Raw genomic sequence first — 21,925 nt, 5'->3', positions numbered from 1 at the left:
CAGGTCCCTTTCCAACCCTACCACCTATGAAAATATGAAAGCCAGAATATCTTCCCAAAGCAGTGCTGCACACCTGGCTTCCTCCTGGTAGATGGACTGGATGCAACCTGATGGTCCTAGCTGCTCCTGCCCTCTAGCAACACTGCCACTTTGGTCCTACACTCTTGATTGTGTCCCACTCACTGTAGCTGCTGCCCACCTACCTGGCTTGATTCTGCTCTGAGCTTCACACTGTGCAGCTGCAGATGGTGGAGACAAGATGTCAGCCTCTGAGAGGAACTGCTGAATCAGTTATGCTATGCACCTCCAGGTGAGGGAAGCTGGAAAGCTTCCAGCCATCCTGAGAGTACAAGCTAACTGATAGCAAGGACATCTGGGAGTAAGCATGAAAAGACCAGCACACCCGGTCTGCTTGGGGAAGATGGCAGCTTTTAAATGCGTCAAGAAAAGCAGACAGGCCCTGTCTAGACCAAGTGAGTTCATGCCAAGGCAGCAAGGCTGGGGCAAGCCCCAGTGTAGACAGCTGCACCCAGGCATGCTGGGGCCTGTAGTGGGGTAGCCAGAGCGGATCACCACCACAGCAAACTGAATGGGGGAAGCCCTGGCTCTGACTCGGGAAGTGCAGGGACAGGACAGTCCCTGGGAAGGTCCTCTTCCCTATGGACCATGGGGGTTGAAGACCACATACCTTATCTCCTCTTCCCTCCGCTTCTGCTAATCCTATGACTTCCTGTTTAAGGAAACGTTGAATTTGGTTCCCATCATTTCCTAATCCATTTGCCAGTCTCCTTTCCCCATCACTCCTTCTACCCTGGTATTTCTTGGGGGCGGGGATACTGTTTGGCATTAAAACTTGTGTATAAATGCCCCCAAGTGTCCTGCCTATCTTCCATCATCCTATTGGGTATGCATATGCATCCATGTCTCACACTGAGGGGCTGGATATTATTGATGGTTGTGTCCTTAAGCAATTAGATTACTGTTAGAGCTACACGTATAAGAGCAATAGAACCTCGGTGCTGGTGACAGTTTTAAGTGAGAATCTGGCGGGAGAGAGACTTATCTTTTGTTTATAGCCGAGATAAGGCATAAAGAATGTCAGGCTGTGAGCAGGAAACTGCTAGTTTCTAGCCCAGCTGCCTGGCTTGCCGGATCTCAGGAACTTGAGATGGAAAAGGCCTATTAGGCCATTGAGTCCATCTACCCATCAAGGTGGGGTTAGTCCCACTTGCACCACAGAAATAGCAGCATTACCCTAACAGCCAATTCCTCTGCTCTGCTGCTCTATATGTAATGATCTCCTCATGCTCATGCTGCCTCCTGCCTCTGCAACACCCAGAACCTCTGCTCATAACTCCTGTACCCTCTTCCCACTTGTTCTTTCAACTTCTTGACTTCCGTTCTGCCCCATCCTTACATCCCTTGGGCAAAGCCGCCTGCTCTATGCAGCCTGTGTGCTGCCCCACAATGGCAGGTCCTTGGGACACAGTGCTTTGGTTTTGTGCACTCCCAAGCTCTAAACAGATAAAATCCCCTAATAACACCACCAAGAAAATGTGCATCTCAAACTGAAAGAAGCTGGAAATAGCACCCCTGACCCACCATCCCCCAGAACATTACGGCTGTATTGGATTCCAGACCCAGCCTTGGTGGCTTAGGTCCTTCTCCAAGACCTGGGTCAGAACAAGGATGCCAGATCCAAACCCTTGTAGCAACATGAACTTCATGCCTGGGGCCTGTCTCTGATCTCACGCACTCCTGTGTTATTACTGATGGAGTGTTTTGTTTCTTCGCTATTCCTCATTTACTTTAACCTCTTAATAAACCTTACTGTAATGGCTGAAATCACGGTGTTCTGTGCACGGCCACCAGAACTTGATTAAGCTCTAATTAATTGTATTAAGGTCAGCCAATGCACTTTGCTAGGGAAGAAAGCCAATAATTACATGATACACGAGGTGTGCTGCTGCCATTAGCTACATCAACCACTGTAATAGGACTCAGACATAGCAGGGTCACAGCCAGCACTAGCTAACCATAAAATGGTGGCAGAAATCAGGAAGTAATTAAGCGTTATAAATAAAACCATCATCACTTCGTTGACAAAAAAAACCCTCTGCTGTCATAATAAGCATGCCCTGGCAAGCTCAGCGGAGGCAAAGGGCCAATGGGCCATAGACCAGGAAGGCCAGGCTCTCAAGAGAGCCGTGTTCCCAGGAAGGCACCTCTATGAACTGGCTAGACACCTGGTGCTTGGTGGTAGCCTTAGGACCTGGTTGTTCTGCACTATTCTCAATGGGAGCTGTGGAGTTAACCAGTGATCTGGCTCCTTTTTAACTCCATGCCCTAGGCAAGGCTGGATTACGTTGAAAAAATTGGCACAAACATGGCTGGTTGTAGTGGTTTGTTAAAGACAAGTTCCCCCACCATTCACTGGTCTTGCATGCAAATGTAGGGGGGAAGGAAATCAGTCTTGCGCGCTTGCCAAATGTTCCCCTGCTCCCTCACACCTGAACATTAGTCACATTCAGCCTCACCCTGGGAATCTGGTCAGCTTTCTCTATGCAAATAGCTGGCTTTGAATCTTAATCATTAGCTTCTCCATTAAGAACATCTTGAGTCTTCCTATAAAGGACAGGGAAGATGAAGCTATTCCCTTATCACACACTTTTAGGACTCAGATGTTCTGTGCTCTAATTTGATTTCACAGGTATTCCAGGAGCTGGCCTGCTGTGAGATTGCCTTTTTAATAACTTTTTGGCTTAGCGCTTCTTTTGGCAGCAAGACCTTAACCTCCAGGCCCTTGACTTTATCTTCAGCTCTGTCTGAGCAGCCCTCTCGGGAGTTCAATTGGTTTGATACGCCTCCTGTTTTAACCTCAAGAGGGAGGGAGAGGGAAGAAGGGAGCGCCTTCAAGTGCATCAATTTTGGCTGTGTTCAGACAGTGACAATTCCCAGCTGGGAGATGACATTTCCACGGGGTTAGCCACATCCTGGCCCCAAGAGGTTCAATCCAATCCTGCTCTTTATTATTGCTGCAGACTATTTCAGTCCCCAATAATAGCTTGAGCTATTATCTGAAGAGCTTCAAAGCACAGGGAAGTGACAATCAGACTGGAGAAGCCATAGGCCAAGACTGTGAGCACCAAAGAAACAATTTGGTGATCCGGATGCCTCAGATGCTTTCTCAACCAGCTTCTCCCTCTTAGAGGCTGCATACCATAAAGGCAGTGGGTTGGAGTGTGGTTTAATGGTTAGCTCCTCAGACTGACTATCAAGCCAGAATTCTGTTTCCAGCTCTGTCATTGACTTGAATGAGTCACGAAACCTGGCCGTGCCTCAGTTTCCTTATTTGTAAAAGGGGGACAGTACTGTCCTTCCCTTGCAGAAGAGCAACAAGGCTCTACTGATTCAACTGGTAAAGGACTTTGAGGTGGATCCCATGTTGGAAATGTAGAGAACTTTGAAAGCTTGCTGGTCTAGATGAAATGGGTGACATAAAATATGTGGGATATTGCCTAAGAGGAGAATTTTCACCATATTTTTTATATGTCGGGGACTGTGCTTCTTGGCTTGTTACAACCAACAACAGAAAATTGTAGGTCAAAGTGCTCCCATGTTGCTCCTGTTCATACTACAGTAAACAGTTAATTAATTCCAAGTTCTGGTAAATAAAGTACTTACAGAAGGTTCTTCAGAAAGTACAACCCACTTGGCCCTAAAGTATCTGTCTGCCCTGTAAAAGCTAAGTCCTGTAATTTCTTTCCTGGTGTCCATATACAGAAGGTGGAAAACCTGCAGCCAATGCAATTGCCATGGGTCTACTTAATGCTAGCCAGCACTCTCTCTCAACTGGAGTGGAAGAGTTGGGAAAGAGCTAAGGGGTATACTACTTGTTATGCAGGTCAGCAGAGCTTTAAAGGAAGGAGGCCAAGGTGGGGGAGATGGGCAGGGAAAAGTCTCTGGCCATTTGCAGCCTGTTTTGGTCACACGACAGCCAGATAACCTTATTTTGTTAACTCTGAAATTTATTTTTTGTCTTTAAGTTAATAAAATGTCCTGAGAGAGAGGCCAAATCCCTCCATAAGGCAGGATCAAGTGTACCTAGCTCAGCCCCCATGGATGTTTGTTCAAGGATTTGTTTCCCCCCATGCCCATTTTATAAAGCAGATTTCTCTAGAGCAGCAATATTCCTAAACCCAGGCTCTCACCATCCTGGCATGGTTGGAGCGCTTTTGCTCCCAAACTGTCCTGTTGCCATTTGATCGGTGGTAACTATGCCCCACTGTTGCTGAACCCCTTGTGGAAATGCAGCCCAGATACAATGGAGCCCTTTGCCTGCATCAGCAAATGGATGCAGATATTACTGATCCCTCTATGCAAGGGGACAGAGGAAGAAGCTAGTCTGTTCCCACTTCTCAATACACACTTAAATATAAATCAGTGGCCACAAATTAACCTGAAGCCAAAGCCTGGATTTTAACAGCCTCTATTATAGTTGGGGAAGAAGCCTGAATTGTGCACATGACCCCACGTGTGTCACAGAATGGACTGACCCTCAGTCTTGGTGTCCTCAACCCTCATGTGCCCAGAACCTCGATCTGAACGTGACCTCCTCAAAATCTGCTTGCTTAGTGTCGTATGACCCAGGAAGACAGATGACCCAGGAGGAAGTTAAGACGACGATCCAAACTTCTGAACATCTCCCTGCAAGCACAGAGCTTGGCCAACACCAAGAAGCTTGAACTGCCTTTCAACAGGGGTTGGTAAAACTAAAATTAACATGCAACTGTGGGGATATTTTAACAATGCAAACACCATGTGCGAATTGGGAGGAAACTTTCAGGGTGTACGACGACTACTGGACCGACAATATATGGACCAAGGAAATCTGTAGACTGCTCCCTACAGGGCTTGCTGAGATACAAGATTCTCCAGCTCCCTTGCAGGCCAAGTGCCATGTCAACCATAGGAAACTAGTAGGGGGTGCACGTGCCCCCCCGATGGGGCCGGTGCCCGCCCTGACAACCAACTGTCATGCTGTCAGTAGGGCTGGTGCCGCCCCCTCCCCCCCATAGGGCCACTGCCGTCTTCTGCAGTGGCCCCCCCCAGATTCAGGAGGCATCAGTCACTCATGGTGTCAACCATTGACTGCTTAGGCCCTGAGTGAACACTACTTCTAATCTGGGTGTGAAGAGTCAGCTGCTTCTCCCAGCTCATGCTCTCACAATCCTTATTACATACATATGTTCACATACACATATGATTTCCCACCCCCCCTTGGAACATGCTGCCATCACATGATCTAGGTTTTCCTACCCCTGGCAGAACAGAAGAATATGCAAAGCACAGACATGCCTCAAGTATGTAATCCTGCAACTCGTGTAGCAGGGGGTTTGATAAGTCTTTCATAGATTTCATAGATTTCAGAGGCTTGGGCATGATGTGAAAAAATGAAGACTCAATTGTCTGCACTGAAACAACCAGACAATGATCTGAAGATTCCTGCCTTACTTGAAGTTTAGTAATAGACAGCACTAGGGATACAGAGAGCCCTAGGGAGCCTGCCTTCAGATCCTTGCATGCAGAATTCTGCTCCTTTGTCCATACACACTAAAATGAAGCCCTACCTGAAGAGAGAGCTGAAGAATCCCTCCTGGTGCTTATCAGCAAGACTCCTTGACATGCCCAATTCCCTATGACTAATGCTACAAACCAGGCGCACAAAATACAGGCAGGGGCGGGAGAAAAATGAGTATCCTCACATACAGTTAATTAATTACTATTTAATTAGATTCCTGAACAGCACTTTGAAAATGTAGAAGTGCTAGGTTCTGATTGTTTAATTAATTAATTGCCTAGCAGCTAAATACCAAACAGCTAAAAAGACTGCAGCTCCAGAGCTGTGATCTCTCTTGCTCCCCAGCATTCAGTGGTGCCACTACTCTAAGAGCAATCAACCTTGCAATAAAGGAAGCTGACACAGCCACTTTTGCCTGGATGACAGTTACAAAGGAAACACCCCAAGAGAGCCCCAAGGCCTGTTCCTAGTCCTGGCACCTCAGCAAGGTGGGGACAAGTCCAGTGGAGAATGGCCACTTGCTGATACTTTGCAGTGCTCATCTACTATGAATAGTGTGACTGTGGGACAAGAGGATCTCACCAAGTGGTCTGGTTGCAAACAGAGAAACCCAGAGGGGTAACAGTAGTAAGATTGCTTGGGACTTTGACCAAGCTGCGGAGAGATCTCTCAGTGAGTTTTAACAATGCAAAAATCACATTCAGTCCCCTAACAGAAATGCTGGATGGAGGCTTCCTGGAAATACTGTCATCCAAGGGATACAAATGGGAATGGATCAAGAGGGTTCCCACAAGAAGAGATTGGCCACAGAAAGGATCACCTGCCTCTCCCGTCTTTCCAAAGAGCTGGGAGCAGCATTGTGCAGCTGTGTGATGGGATTCTGTAGCCCACAACCTACAGAAAAGAGATGAACTTCCATAAAATGCCCCCAAATTGCATGCATCACCCATTTCTTCATTACCACATCCCAACTCTGCGCAGGAAAATCTGCATGACTGGAGTCCAAGCACAGAGATGACAGTGTAGCAACACTGGGGTTGGTGCCTGCTCTAATGGTGCTGTTCTCCTGATGAGACCTTAAACTTGGTCCCTTTAGGCAGAAAATGTATGTGGGTGCAAAAGGAGATGGTTGCCACCACTGGCTTTTGAACAACGTTCTGTCTCTTGGAGCCAAACAGGTGCCAAGGTTCAGGACTGCACACAAGTTTCTACTGCATGCACAACTGGCAGCCACCTGGCATCTACAGGAAGACAGCCCATTCTTCATGGGGAATGGAGCCAGATCAGGTGTGAAGACATTGGTCAGAAGGGCTGGACCCTGTAAGGAGGCATCAACCAAGGGGCTGGACACAGAGGCAAGGTGTCATCCAAGATAAGTAGACAGAGACAAGGTGAGACAGTCGCCCCAGGAGGATCAACCTTGGATAGCTGGGAGAAATATTATTAATGGAGCATGTAGGCTTCTGTATAACACTCCTTAGTAGAATATTTGTGCCCTACAAAATGAAAGATGCAGAAGTCACCCCAAGGAGCTTAAACTTTTTCCCCTGTACCTTAGGTTCAGCTCCCACCATAATACTAGATGCATTATGATAGGCTTGCTTAGGGAAATGCTTAGATTACCAGGTACATCTTGCAGGAAATCTGCACTTAACCAGTTAATGCATCCTGGCAGAGCTTGCAAGGTATGGGGTGGAGTGGAGAGAGACCATGTCACTATTAACCATGTAATGTGGGGCTCTGAGATGTGGAAAAAGGAACCTGGTATGGTGGGCAACTCCAATGCAAGACAAGGGAGGAAGCTCAGCTTGGGTATGCAAAGCACGTGGACTGACTAATTAGCGAAGCATCCACTGACCTGATTTCTAACAGCAGCTCTTGGGTGGTCCACTGGATTAGTGCTAGGTTGAAATGCAGTAGCCCAGTTTGTCAGTGTTGATTACATATACCACTGTTGCTGCATCCAGTAATGTACTGGAATTGGTATCCTTGTTATCCCAGATAGGGACATCAATTCCTTCTCTTCACATTTACAAGACTATACTTCAGTCTTAGAAGTGGGATGGACATGCTCTTCCTTCTGGGATGTGATCAGTCTTCCAGAAGGGAGACCAAGCACTGAGATGGGAGAAATATGGTACCACCTAGTGGTTTGGACATACATGGGGGAAAGGGACACCCCATATTTTGAGTAGACAGAGACAGAGTGTAAAGAGGTGGTGTCACCAGAACCCCAATCCAGCTCATTACCCTGCCTTTAAAGTTTGTCTCCAGCTATGACAGAGGAACCGGAGCATGGTATTTCCTGTGCTCTTTCCGAGAGTCTGCCAGGCAGACACCCCTACCACCTGGTGACAAGGGCACCGTTCTTATCAAAGCTGCCCTTTGAAATAAAGAGGGGTAGGTTCACCTTATAGAATCAGCTTTCAAAGGGCCTCCAAACCTTCTCTTTAAAATAAACGCACTGTGAATATGAAGAAATGAATGAACCAACCAGGAAGGTCTGGCTGTGCAAAGGACATTAAAACTCCCCAGGGAGCCAGGAGAGGATTTCTGGATGCTTATGGTGAGCAAACAACAGTTCAATTATTGGGAGAAGAAGAAAAGAGCATTCAGATCTTGCTTTCTCTATTCACATCTTTACCGTGAGCAAGCCTGCTCAGGGCTTTCTTTGCTCACAGCAAAAAAATAAAGGCCAAGGTAATCTGTCTGTCCATCTCTTTTTGTCTCCAGTATAATACCCGCTAGCATACAAAATGTGGCACCATAGGGTTTTACAGATTATAACTGTTTTGAGGTTTCTATAGTAGGTGGATAAAGATGAGAAAAGGTAGCAGAGAGAAGCAAAGTAGAAAAAGACACCACAACTGTTGTCTGGTCTGCCTGTCTGTCTATTTGACTCACTCGCTCTTCACATGCTAGAGGTGAACTCAACACCAGGAAAGGTGGGGGGAAATCTGAACATGCCATAATTTCCCATCATTATCATCTGCTCTTAGCTTCGTTCATGGCCCTATTTCTTGTCTGTTTTTCCATGAATATGCTGGAGAATGAGCATTAGTAGCCGTATTATATATGGAAAGTGGATTTTAAATTCAAAGGTCTGACTACTTACTGAGCACGAATTGTAACTTATGACTTTTAAATGTTACCATTAGATTTTCACTTTCAAATTACACTACGGACTTCTGGTAAGTCCACATCTTCTCCAAGCAAGGTATAGAAACAGAACTAAGTGACTAATATAACGAACCAAGATGGTAAAAATTGAATATTCACTATGAACTATTTGCAAACTGTCAGAGGTCAAAAGCAACTGGCTGAAGAAGTTAATGGATAATAGCCAATAAGTGTCATGTCAGTTTTGAATTAGTTCAGCTGGTAAAAAAAGGGAAAAATCATGAATAATTTTTTTGGGGGGGGGATTAAGTTCATTTACACAGAAATTTTAAATGCACTAATATCAAGCACAACTGAGATTTTTCACACTTTCTAGACTATCACCATATATTATTTGTACAAATGACTTGCCCAACCCTAGCTGGGCGAATGGCTCAGAAAATGAAATACAAGAAAACTTTGTTTGAATTCCCTAGGTGGAATCCAAACACTGGGCACTTAAGTTTGGTAGCTCTTGTATCGTCATGTGTCATGAATGGGTCACAACATCATCATCACATGGTGATGCCATTGTTGGCCATGGGCTCTTCTGCAAAGACTGAAGAAGAAATCCTTCTAATTTTCCTGGGTCAGTCCCCCTGTCTCTCCTGCTAGGTTCTCCCTGCATCACAGCTAGCAAATCCCAGACCTGCTTGAATCTGTCTCTAAAGACAGGATGAAAAATAATCTGATGGACCGCAGAGGGAAACAGAGCAAGAAAGGGTGGGACTACAGAGAGGCAGCTCTGGTTTCTGAGGGAGCAGGGAGGGAATGAGAGCATTCTTGCTCAAGTGCCGGACTGAGTTTACTGCAAGGCTGAAAGCAGAAGTATTTCATTCAGGCCCAGGTAATGCACAGTGGATTGATCTGCTTCTTCACTGTTTTCTGCATGGACTTTATTTGTCAGGCAGCCCTGTAGTCAAGAAACCTCCTGAGATGCCTCAGTACAGAAGTAATAATCAAATGCCACTGCCTTGTAAAACAGGCATCCTGGCAGACAGGGACCAAAAAGCAGGGCTGTTTGTGAGGGTGGGGGGAGGGTAGAGCCTGGGAGACTGAAGTGTTTGCAGAAAATGCTGATCAAACGGGTGGAAAACCCTGGACTAATCAGAATGTGGCTCAACACAGCAAGTGGAGGAAGATGTGGAATGGGAGGAGATGGAGCAGAAGTACCAGTTTAGTTAGCATTACAGCTACTGCCATTTGCAATGTAGAGAGCCAAAGCCACCCCAGGAAGGACAGGGGTCCCCTCTTGTGGGCAAGAGCAAGGTCTATCTGCACCCCTTCACTTTATCACTTCTTCCTCTGGTTCTGGACAGGTTAAGCAGAAGGAACAAATCCAGCCATGAGATCCGAGTCAACAGCTGGTTCAGGGAAAAGGGAACAACAATTCTGAATTTAACACTAATGCAGCACGGTGTTTTTCTAAACTCTCCAGAAATATTTGTCCTCCGAGTACTAGAGGAGGGGTAAGAAAGTATGTCAGCCTCTCCGCAGCGAAGGAGGGTCTTGTGACTGGTGCACTGGATCTGGAGGCAAGAGATTCCTAGGTTTGACACAGGTGATTTCTCACCTCCCTGTCCTTGCTATTGTCTATTAAGATGTTGATCACTCCAGACTAACGACTACCCTTCCTGTGTGTGGACAGTGGCAGCCTCAACAGTGACTCAGTCTTAGCTGGAGCCTCTCTCATTCAAACAAATAAAGCAAATAGGAAAATGAAACATGGAAGAAACAAGGGCTTTGCTCAGAGTCCTGGCATGAATCCAATGAAAAAAAACAAAGTTAGATCTCTGGAGCTGCTGGCTACTACAATCATTCTTGGTCTGCTGATTTAACACCACAGGCAACCTACAGCAACTACACCTCATGGAGGCATTCAGGGGTGACAAGATGTCCAGGAGGGAGAGAAAAAAAATACTGAATATCGCTGAAACAGAAACTGGAGGGTCCTGGATGAACTAAAGATCAGTAAAGGAAAAGCATGCAGGAGAAATGTTGTACCATGTAAGTGTCTGCAGTAACTACCATCCATTCACAAACCCTGATGTGCATTTCAATTCATTTTTGAATAAGACTTTCTTATACAGATGAGACATTCCTAAACCCTGTCCATCTCAATAAGATCACACACTCCAAGGGGGATGTGGATAACCTGGAAAGGGTTCAGAGGAGGTTGAGGGCCAGCAGGTAAGATCCTATGAAGACAGATTGAAGGACCTGAATCTCTTCAGCCTCCACAAGAGAAGGCTGAGAGGAGATCTTGTGGCTGTCTACAAGCTCATCGGGGGGGGGTCCAGCAGGGAATAAGGGATGCTCTGTTTACCAGGGTGCCCCACGGGGTTACAAGAAACAACGGCCATAAACTGAATGAGAGCAGATTTAGATTGGACATCAGGAAAAAATTCTTTATGGTGAGGGTTGCCAAAATATGGAATGGGCTTCCAAGGGAGGTGGTGCTTTCCCCTACCTTAGAGGCACTTAAAAGGAGATTAGACAGGCACCTGGCTGGGGTTACTTGATTCCAGCGCTCTTTTCTACCCAGAGCAGGGGGTCGGACTCAATGATCTAATAGGTCCCTTCCGACCCTAGAAACCTATGAAACTATGAAATCATTGTTTCCATAGTGACTAAAGCAGAGGGTTTTATTTTATTTTTCCAGAGGGGGAAGGAGAAAAAAGCTAAAAAAAAGACAAAATGTGAACAAAATGCAACTAGTTCTTGGATGGAGCATGTAACACAAACAAAGTATATGATGCTGCATGTATGATGTGGTGCATATGTGTAATTCATTGGCTCAGTGGGCGAAGTCATAGGTGTTTCTCATTTCTGATCCTATCACGTACTGCTACCTGTTTGCAGCTAAAGAAGTTATTGCCTTAGGCCTGTGGTAATGGCTGGTATTTGAGGTGATGAAGTTTCCCCATTCAATCCACAGAGATGGCCATAGTGTTTGTACATATGCAGTTCATTACACTGCATTTCTGCTCTAAGACTTTTGTGATGGCCACCTGCCAGGGAAAGACTTTTCGATATATTTCTGATCCTACTGCATGAAAGCAGGATGATTTGAGGCAGGTTCCTCAAAGGATCTCAGAGATTCTAGTGATCTCAGGGGCTACATTAAAAGCAGAAAAATAAGTTAGAAACTAAAGCTATCTGTTTCAAGGGTGTATTAACTTAGGGCATTTTTGACCCCTTGGACCAAGGGAATGACTACAAAACTAGCTACTTTTGGGTCCACATCACTGGAATGTCCCAAATATCATGATCTGGGCATCAGAAACTCAATGGATGATTTTGAAGACTGTAGCCCAAAAGACTAGTGGAAGGGCTAAGAGGGTAAATCAAAGAGTCCACATATGTACAGAGAAGGTGTGAAGACTGATAATAGGAGGAAGCAGTGGGGTTGATAAAGCTGAAAGAAAAAATCAAGGAGTCTGCATTGGTAGATAAATGATGGTAGCAGGGCACTGAGAAAGCATGAGATTTTTTAATTTGAGAGGTTGCCCAATTTTTTTGCTGGATCTACATATTACTTTGTGTCACTCCCTCCTCTATATCTGAGTAGCAGTCATCTTAAACTCATGGCAATAAAACCTTTATTGCATCTCAGGCCATCTCATATTCACTGTGTTCAGTGTTGCCTCAGGTTCTCAGAGACCCTGCACAATAAACACACTAGGAGCAATGAAAAGAAAAATGAATAGGCAGGAACAAGGCTTTGTAATGATGTAATCTTGTAATCTCTATCAGCCAAAGGACAGCAACACTGGGGAGCAGGACTGGAGAACCAGGCAGAATGAACAGACAAAGAAAAGGAAAGCTGCGTGGAAATAGCTTCACTTCTGAAGGGCTGTAAATGCCCTTTGTAAAGTTCTCTCTTTCTATGCAGAACATCTAGTGTTTCCTTCTGATAGCACCGAGAGTCCAGCCAAAAATCAGCATCATTCTGTTGTTACATGCCTTCTCCACCCATGATGAGAGGCAACAGTCACAGACCAAGACGTATGGCAGAGCCAGGAAGAGAATCCAGCTCTACAGAATCTCAGGCCAGTGTCTTAAACACAAGATCCTCCTTCCTCTTGAAGCATGCCCTCTTCTTATGTGATCCATTTTAATGGAGAAAGAGAGAAGCTACAATAAATACCTATAGATAGGGAGAAGTGGTCTAGGAAAGATCTTACAGACCAATGAAATGGCCTTCAGCTGTGGGAGATGGAGACTCTATGGTACAACGCAGAAGGGTGTACAGGAAAGTTATTTCACAGCGTCAGAGATAGGGAGAGTTTACATACTGGGGAAGATGAAAGCTGGCATGGCCTCAGTTCTCTTAAATCTTGCTGGTCGTTTTGTTTTAGAAAAATGAAATCCTTTTGTTCTGGATTATCCAAACCCCACTGCCTACTGCAAGGAACAATGTTCTTGGACAAACAGTTCCAGCTTCTGTTTGGATTCATATAGAAGTTTTAGATAAGCAAAAACCATCAGATTGGAGGAATCCATGGACTTGGTCCACCCCAGGCTTATTATCTATTTATACTGAATATTCACATGGAGAGCTCTTTACGCATACAGGATGCTTTAGACCAGACGTGGGCAAAATGTGGCCCGTGGGCCGGATGTGACCCGCCAGGCCATTCTATCTGGCCCACAGGGCCCCTAAAAAATTTAGAAAATTAATAGTTATCTGCCCCTGGCTGCCTGTTATGCGGCCCTTGATGGCTTGCCAAAACTCAGTAAGCATCCCTCCACCCAAAATAATTGCCCGCCCCTGCTTTAAACTTTAACCAACCTCCTGCACAGCATCACCTGCATGGCTCATAAATACATGGCCAGAGTAGAGAAAGAATTGAGTCTCATAGCAAAAGCTGAGTAGACTTATCTTGGCTGTAGGCTGTAGTGATGTTGGGGAGTCCTGAGCATCTCGCCTGTCTTTTTCAGTTCATGTCCTTAAAGAAGAACCATGCAGTACTATGTGTGAGGCTATCCCACTGGGGAAGGAGCAGTCATTGAAATAAAATGTGAAGTGACTAGGACAGATGAAGAGCACAGGTTACAGACATGACTGAGGCTGGTCACTGTAGATGAACAGAAATGAAGACAGATGACGGGTTACCAATGGTCCCCAGGAGTCTCAGGTACAAGGGAGTCCTTTGTGCGGGAGCCACAATTAGCCTCGCGCAGCTGCTAACGCCTCTCACTGGGCCTGGATCTGGTCATTTGGAAGGTTGTTTCAGTTTGAGAGCTGCCCTCAGCAGATGGTATAAGGCAAGCAACTCAGTGTAGGAATTGGTGTACCAAGGATGCTGTGGCAAAACATGAGGTAATACTCTGGAAGGGGTTCCAGTCTCTAAGTGCAAACAACATGGGATGAATGCAGAACAGGACACAGGAGAGTTACAAGTGATGCCTATAGTTGTGATAGACAAGGGCTGAAGGCCAGGCTGCAGACAGGGACTCAGAGGGGAAATGAGAGGCCCAAGAATCTGTTTAACAGAGAGCAGATTAGGCATCACTGGTCACAGGAAGTGATGGGCCATGGGAGAGGAGGTGAAGGGACGTAGTAGCAGAAGGAGCAGGATCTACTTGAGGGACAGAGGAGGGACACAGGGAAGTGTGTGAGGCAAAGTGGAGAGATGTGGTAAGGAGAAGGTCAGGTGTATGGAAGGCCCTGGAGATTCGGATGGAGATAGTTGTTCAGTGGGAAAAAGCTGGAATTTATGATGGTGAATTCTGGGCAGCAAGGCTAAAAACTGCTTCCATGGATGGGTGCTGCACCCCCCACAGCCTCTCTGGGTTTGAGAAAGGTGCAAGTTGCCTTAGTACAAGCAATGAGTGGAATGACTGGAGGTCAGCAGGGAGTGGCACAAATCTAGACAGGCAGCCTCTTCCAGTGGTCCTTTGGGAATATCGGAGCAGAGCACGGTGCTGGAGATAACTGCGTGATGCCGGCAGAAGGCTGGACACAAGGTACCACAAGCTTTGATGCATGTATCCATGCTACACCATCAACTAGCCAGCTTTCTCCCTTCAACAGTTCTGTGACTTCTCCAGCACTGTCCCTGCTCCATGGTGCCCATGCACCCTCCACAGTCTCCATTCCTCAGTGGCAGAAACCCAAACAGCCATGGCTTTAGCCTCCGTTAAATCCTCCCTTAGGGCTTGCCTCTGCAGTGATGCTGGTAAACCCAGCCTGTTTATGTTACAGCTAGGATCTGGAACTAACTTCCAAGGGAAGTGGTGCTGGCTCCTACTCTGGGGGTCTTTAAGAAGCGGCTCGATGCCTACATGGCTGGGGTCCCTTGAGCCCAGTTTCTCTCCTACACCAGGCAGGGGGTTGGACTTGAAGATCTACAAGGTCCCTTCCGACCCTACTTCTATGATTCTATGTCGGGAACTAGCTGTACTTCTCCTTCCTTCTTTTATCTGCTCATTTCCTTGCAAACTGCACCCTCCAAAAATTGCAATCCATGTAACTAACAAAGATGGGGCAATTCTTTACCAGGTACAGTTTATTGTACACTGTGTCCATGTCTCTTACCCCTCACCTGTTTGTGTCTTTAGATACAAGCCCTCCAGGAAAAGGACTGTTGGTCAGCACAGCACGCCTGTAGGCACAACAACTGCAGCCCTCCAACATCATTCAGAAGGGCCAGAGCTGATTAGACCTGAGGGCTAGAGCAAGCGCTCTGAATGTCACCAGTAATAATGGGGCTAGATCATGGCTCACAAGATAAAGGAAAATATTAGTAACCCAGAGCTTAGCTAAACAATAGCCATGCCATAAAGCTTATGCAACCTGTCAGGCTAAAACACCCATTTTTGGCATCTCTGCCAACTTAATGCAGCTTTGTTCTTAGTACCAAAAGTTACCACACAATAAGAAAAACAGCATAGCACTTTCAGTAACAGGATTTCAAAAGCAAGCTCTTAAAGGAAAAAGAGAGGAAGGAGATTTGAGAGAGGGGTATGATTTACGGGCTACCATTTGTTTGAATGCTGTATTTTTAGTCTGCCTGGCAGATTTGCAACAAATTACTGGTAGTGCAATCAGCTCCTTAGCTTTAGCTTAGCTATCCATCCCCCACCACCACATCCCTCTGCCTGTCTGGATATGTATAGTGTCAGTTACTCCGTTATCTCAGCGCTGAACAGAACACTGTTTCTGTTCACCTTCCCTGTCCTATCACTGGCTGACATCTTTTTCAGTTCATTCCCTTTTTGTTCACCCTAGGAAGCAGTTTTCATTCATCCCCTCCCAACTTGTCCTCAACCCCTGCACAAACTATATGTACATTTAAAATCCAGCCGTTACTAAGACTGGGTGGTAACCAGAAGCCACAGCTGTAATGAAAGAACTACAGCACATATGCACAGGTACATCTATCAGTTCAGAGAGCTATGCATATGAACACACTCATAAATGTATGTACACATTCCTCTGTATTCATATTTGTACATTCCTATATACATGTGCACACACACACACGCATGTGCACACACCATCTTTTTTATATATAGCAATCAGACTCATGAAGACGCACACTCTTTCTCACACACCCAATTGGTCTTTATATTGCTCAAAAGAACAAATGCAATCACATGGGATACTCAGGTCTGGTTGTTCCTTGGTCAGTTCTCTGATTTCCCATATTTTACTTCTTTTAGCACTATCCGTGGGAATGAGAAAGAAAAACAGAAGGGACCAGTCTGAGGGGGAAAGATACCAGGTATGAAGCATCACAGACAGTGACATAGTGTCTCATTAAAGGCTCCATGGCAGCTCTGGTCCAGCACTGTGCTCTTTATATATCTGAACTAGAACATACCAGATTCTAACCTGAAACTGGTCCCTAGCAGAATCTGACCCAAGAAGATTTTGATCTGCTGGGTTCCCTCACACCCTGGGTCTGGTCTTCTCAGGATCTAGGGCATCAAACCATCAGGGGAGAAACTAAAAAGATTCTTCATGCAGACATACAACAGCTCAGTTTTCTACCTTTTTCTCTTCACTGATGCGTCTGGCTAGAGAAGGGAATGGCTGGCTGAGTTGTCAGCCTTTCCTACCTTCCTCACTCAAACTACTGAATTAGCATTGTAGGTTTAATGCTAGGAAGCTCCGCCGTGCTGTGATGGAATGAAAGTCGCTATGTCTGACTTAAATTTCAGATCCAAAGTCCTTATCAGATGGACGGTCCTGACAAAACACACTCCCCCCTCCAATTATAAACAGAGGGCCAGATTCTGCTCTCAGAATTCAGTGGGGATGCACCTTGCCAGGTTGTCTCAAGTCAGCCATGTAACTGAGAACAAATTTTGGCTGAAAGCAATTCTTTAAAAACATGCATCCTAAAATCAGTCTTTGCTAGAGACACAGAAAATAATGATTGGTACTTGCTAGCTGTACATTTTCTTCCTTTAGCTGAGGCTGTGTTAAGTCTCAAAGATTTCTGAGAACCAATTGAAAGCAAAGGTAAAGTCCAAACACCTCTCCACCAAGGTGAAATGGAATTCCCTCCTGAGGACACACAATTGGTGTCAGACACACGTTTAAAACCAAAAACATGCAGACGAGCACAAACCTAGACACAGAGAATCGCAGCAATACATATTAACATACCCAGCCACCAACAGATGCAAAACTACATATACTGATAGCAAATACACCGAAACATTGCAACATATGCACCAACCAAACGTACCGAGACACTGCAACTAGATGCACCATAAAATTGGGACATACACACAGAGATTGCAAGACAAGCATACCAAAGCACTGATAATACAGAGACCCAAATGGAAACCCGCGGAGTGGCTGAAACAACCATACCGAGACGCGCGTTCAGAGAGCAGAATGAACACACAGCATACGCTGAGGGGAAAAAAAATGCATCAAAAACAAACGCACACAATCCACTGAAACAAATACACCGACATGGACACCAACACACCAAAATGCTAATATAAACCCACTGATACGCACACATGGACATACCCAAGATACAAACACAGGCAGCACTTGAAACATAGAGAGATACCTTTGTACTTCTTTAATGCTGCGTCTTTGCTAAGCCAAAAAGCTCTTATTGGTGCTTCTAAACTGCAGCATCTGCAACCCGCAAGTCTAAACAACGTCTTCTCTCCACTGGCTTCTGCCATCCCTGGAAAGTGACAGGTATTTATTGGGAAGAACCCACTGTTTCCCCTGTGTAAGGAATTCAGACTGGAGGGAAAGAGGAGGTTTGTCATTGGTTCCCGCACTAACCTTTGCTGAATTGTTCTCTGGAGGATTTATTTACCAGGGTGACTGGTGGAGGATGAACTTTAAGAGTGAAGTGATTTGTTTAGCTGAAACAAAGAAGAGAGCTAGAGAGAGAGAGAGTTTGGGAAGCGACAGTTCAGGAAGGGAGCAGAAAGAGAGGGGGACTGCGGAGACAGACATTGATACAGCACAGTGAGAGAGCCAGGGGCTGAAAAGCCACAGGGACAAGAAACAAAAAGGAAAGAAAGAGAGACCCAAACTAGCCAGATGGAGCCAGTGCCTGTTATACCCAAGAGTAAATGCATTGCAGGACCCATGGGTTGCCTCCCTCAGTCTGATCCGAAGTATGTGGAAATCAATAAGAACCTAGAGACTGACTTTAGGGGGCTATGGAGCAGACCTTAACTGCATTTTAAGGGGGGAGGGGGCTGAACCCTACAGCTGTCCCTCCCCATCAGGAGAAATACTTCCATGGCCAGTGCTCTGCTGATCTGTAGAAAAATCAGACTCCTTTGGGATGGAAAGGAGCCTAGGTTGTTGGAAGACAGTGGCATTTGGCAACTGAAACCAGAGCCCCAGCAGTTTAGACTCCCCTTGTTCATCAGTGCATTGCAGTCCCTGCTCTCAGCTGCACTGTAGGCAGAGAATCCCCGTCTGATACTCTGCCTCCCCACCTCCCCTGCCACATGCTCCCATAACTTATGAGTGCCTGTGGGAGTCCACGCAGGCAGTGGGAAGGGGGAATAGGACATGGAACTAGGAACTTTTACCCCTGCTCTGCACAAGCATCACTTGTTAGCATTAACTGGTGTTAAGAAAAGCAGGGGGTGGAGGGTTCAGCCCAGAGAACAGGACCAGAATCCAAGCCTTGTGTGCAAAACCCCTCTAAACCCTGGGGTATCCAGGATGGGGTTTGGGTGTGAATTCTGAACCTTTCCCCCTCTCTGCCTTAGATCTTCAAAAACTGATGCAGCAGAGAATGAGACTGACTCTATGACAGAAGTGGTTAAAGAAATATGTAGAGACTGGAAACTAGCTGCTTTGAGGAAATGAACCCTGCTCAAAAAAGAGTCACAATGGAGATAAACAAGAAGTGCCTTCCTTGCTTCGCTGGTTAATGACTATGGGCCAGCAATGTAGCTAGTGTGGATTGGTACAGCTCTGCTGAAGTCAACAGAGCTTCCTGGATTTAAACCCGCTCAAGGACTGGCCCAAACTCACCTGAGCCATCTGTTTCCTTCATTCACAATTCAGTACCTATGCTCCTCCTGCCCCCGGCTCTGATTTGCACCTGCAGGTGAGATGATTAAACACCTAATCATCCCACTGTCCTGAACAAATATAAGGTCAAATCTCCATCCCATAGGAGTCTTCCTCTTGACTTTATGGGCCTGGGCTCTGGCTAATCAGTTCTGGACCCAACTTGGAGTCTCAAACATACAGGTATGTGTCTAATGATATGTCTAGTATATATAGTAGATATATATTATATATTAGACCTCTTCTGCATACACACCATGATCCAGAGGATTGACAGTTGCCTACTACACTCAGTGAGCCTGACTGTCTATGCTCGTGGAAATCATGTTGACTTCAATGGGAGTCCTGCACCCACAGACACAGGGGAAGGTTGAATTAAGCCTAGCTCTGCCCACCGATACTTTTGGTCCTTGATGTTGCAGGACACATAGTCAAATAATCCCTGGGGGTTCACTTGGGTGAATCCATCCCCAAGTGTCAGCCTTCCGTCTCACCTAGACCTCTTTATAATAAACTATGTAATGTCTCTCAGAACAAAAAGGAACCTGGGGAAGCCTCACTATTCAGGCTTTCAAGCAATGTTGAATAAAATACTGGGAAATATGTTGAACTATCCTGCACTTCCCTCTTGGAAGGTTCAGATATTCTTCGTCTCTGCCAAGCCTGACTTGAGAAGCCCTTTCCTATGTCATTTTGTGGAGAAACAAAGTTCCCAACATTCCTCAAGCCTATAGTAGAAAATCCATGGGAATTCTCTTTGTGTCAGTGATTGGACAACTGCCTGGCACAATCCCTGCGCACCAGGGCATTTTATCTCTGATGGTGTGGGTTTCAGCCCAGGTTTAGGTTGCAAGTGAGAGTTAGATGGATGATCTCATCCCAGGGACTAGCAGGTATGTACATATGACAAAGCTGGTGGTAATACTGGAATAGGAGGCGATTCCTCCAGTTAGGATAGAGTTGTTCTGGCAAAGTGGTGAGAGAAGGACACTGGAATAGCAGGAGGTGCTGCAGGGGCACTGGCAGAGCTGCATGGAGAGCCCAAGGCTGGAGTAGCAGGCAGGGGAACTGCAGGTCTGGCTTGAAGTGCACTTGCAGGAACTAGCTGAGAAGGGGGTGCCTTGGGACTAAACTAAAATGCAATGTTTAAGAAAGAAAAGCAGCATACACAGTGCCTCTGCACTCCATCTCACACGAAACACACTAAGTGTTCCTAGCTTAAGTTAACACACAATCTTGACAATATTTTAAGGTGGATCGTTGACCCCACAACACCCCTAAGTCTAAAGGACACATTTGGACTGTGAGCATGCGATTAAAAAAGCTGAACTCCCTAGTCACAGAATACGTGCACTTGGCTGTCTATAGATTACTGTTAGTTATGGCACGCTGTGTAAGTCTCCAAGCAGTGGAGTATCAGCATGTAGTATCACTGCATCCCTCTGTTAATACAAATATGAAGATTGAATAATGCAATGCAAGCAGGGACCACGCACACACAAACACCGCTAACACCGCTACTCCTTTGATCCCATTTATTCTGAAATATCCAGTCCCCATTCAGGACTGAAGGGCTACGGCTACAGCCCTTCCCTTGCCCTCGGCTGTGTGGAGGAAACCAAATACTTCTCTTACACACAAAACACTCACCTAACCGAACATCCACGTTTCTCTCCCCGCGTGTCTGAAACAAACAGATACATTTCAGGCTAGAAGTTTGCGTGCCAGATTCCAGCCTTGGCATTTTAACTTCTAACTTTTATAGGGCTGGTTAAATTAGATACATGTCTAGGCACTTACGGATGAAAGACCTCCGGCAGCCCTTTAGGTAGGAGCTGTATGCTGCTATCTAGTAGTGCATGTGCGATGTGTGTGGGAGCGTGCTGCTGTACAGTAGTGAGTGCCTGTGTGACACTGTATAGTGCCGAGTGAGATGCTGTATAGCCGTGAGTGCGTGATGCTGTATAGTGCAGTGTGTGTGCATGCGATGCAGTATAGTAGTGAGCGCGTGTGTGACGCGGTATAGTGCAGTGTGAGTGCGTGTGATGCAGCAGAGTGTGCATGGATGCTGTACGGTAGTGAGTGCGTGTGATCCTCCACAGACGAGTGTGTTCTTCGCGCCCCGGTGTTTTCTTTGTGTCGCGCTGCCCGCGCACACGCCCGCGGAGGGAAGCCTGCCCACGCCGCGGCCCGAGGAGCGAGGGGGGAGCGGGGCCGGGACCAGACTGGCCCCGGCGGCGGCGGGGCGACAGGGGGCGGAAGCCCGACAGGACCCCCCGGCCCCGCTTCCCGCGGGCGCCCGTCCTACCTGAGCCGCGCCGAGCCGAGCCGAGCCGAGCCGCACCGCGCCGAGATGCGTGTGTCTGTGCAGCGCTCCGCGCCGGGTCCCGCCCGCCGGGGGAGGGGCGCGGGGAGGGGGCTCGAGCGGCATTGTCCGCGCCGCGCCCCCGCCAACCCGCCCGCCCGCCCGGGACAAAGCGCCGCGCCGCGCCGCGCCGAGCCGAGCCGCCGCCGCTCACCTGAGCCCGGCCCGACTCGGGCGCCGCCTCCTGCTGCCCCCGCACCTGGCGCTGCCCCTCTGCAGAGCCTCGCGCTTCCCCGCGCGCCGCCTCATTACTGTGGTAACCCGGGGAGGGAGCCGGGGGAGCTGCACAAAGGGG

General features: G+C 46.8%; 1 long non-coding RNA gene across 2 annotated transcripts in view; it reads right to left on the bottom strand.

Annotated features, from left to right (window-relative positions):
• The window catches only part of LOC109286535 (uncharacterized), a 43,962-nt gene extending 22,300 nt beyond the window's left edge, over window positions 1–21,662 (bottom strand). Inside the window, exons 1-4 of one of the 2 annotated variants that reach the window (XR_009456092.1) lie at window positions 21,574–21,662; window positions 20,916–20,949; window positions 19,227–19,296; window positions 17,761–17,904 (exon numbers count right to left, since the gene is read on the bottom strand). This is a non-coding gene — a long non-coding RNA (uncharacterized LOC109286535). Of the gene's footprint in view, window positions 1–17,760; window positions 17,905–19,226; window positions 19,297–20,915; window positions 20,950–21,573 lie in introns of those variants that run through there. The other variant, XR_002094605.2, reaches the window with a different exon arrangement.
• Window positions 21,663–21,925: the final 263 nt, after the last annotated feature.

This window comes from Alligator mississippiensis, chromosome 12 (assembly GCF_030867095.1).
Source record: "Alligator mississippiensis isolate rAllMis1 chromosome 12, rAllMis1, whole genome shotgun sequence".
NCBI lineage: Eukaryota > Metazoa > Chordata > Crocodylia > Alligatoridae > Alligator > Alligator mississippiensis.
Note: the sequence above shows the minus strand (reverse complement) of the source record. Positions and strands in the feature narration are given on the sequence as shown.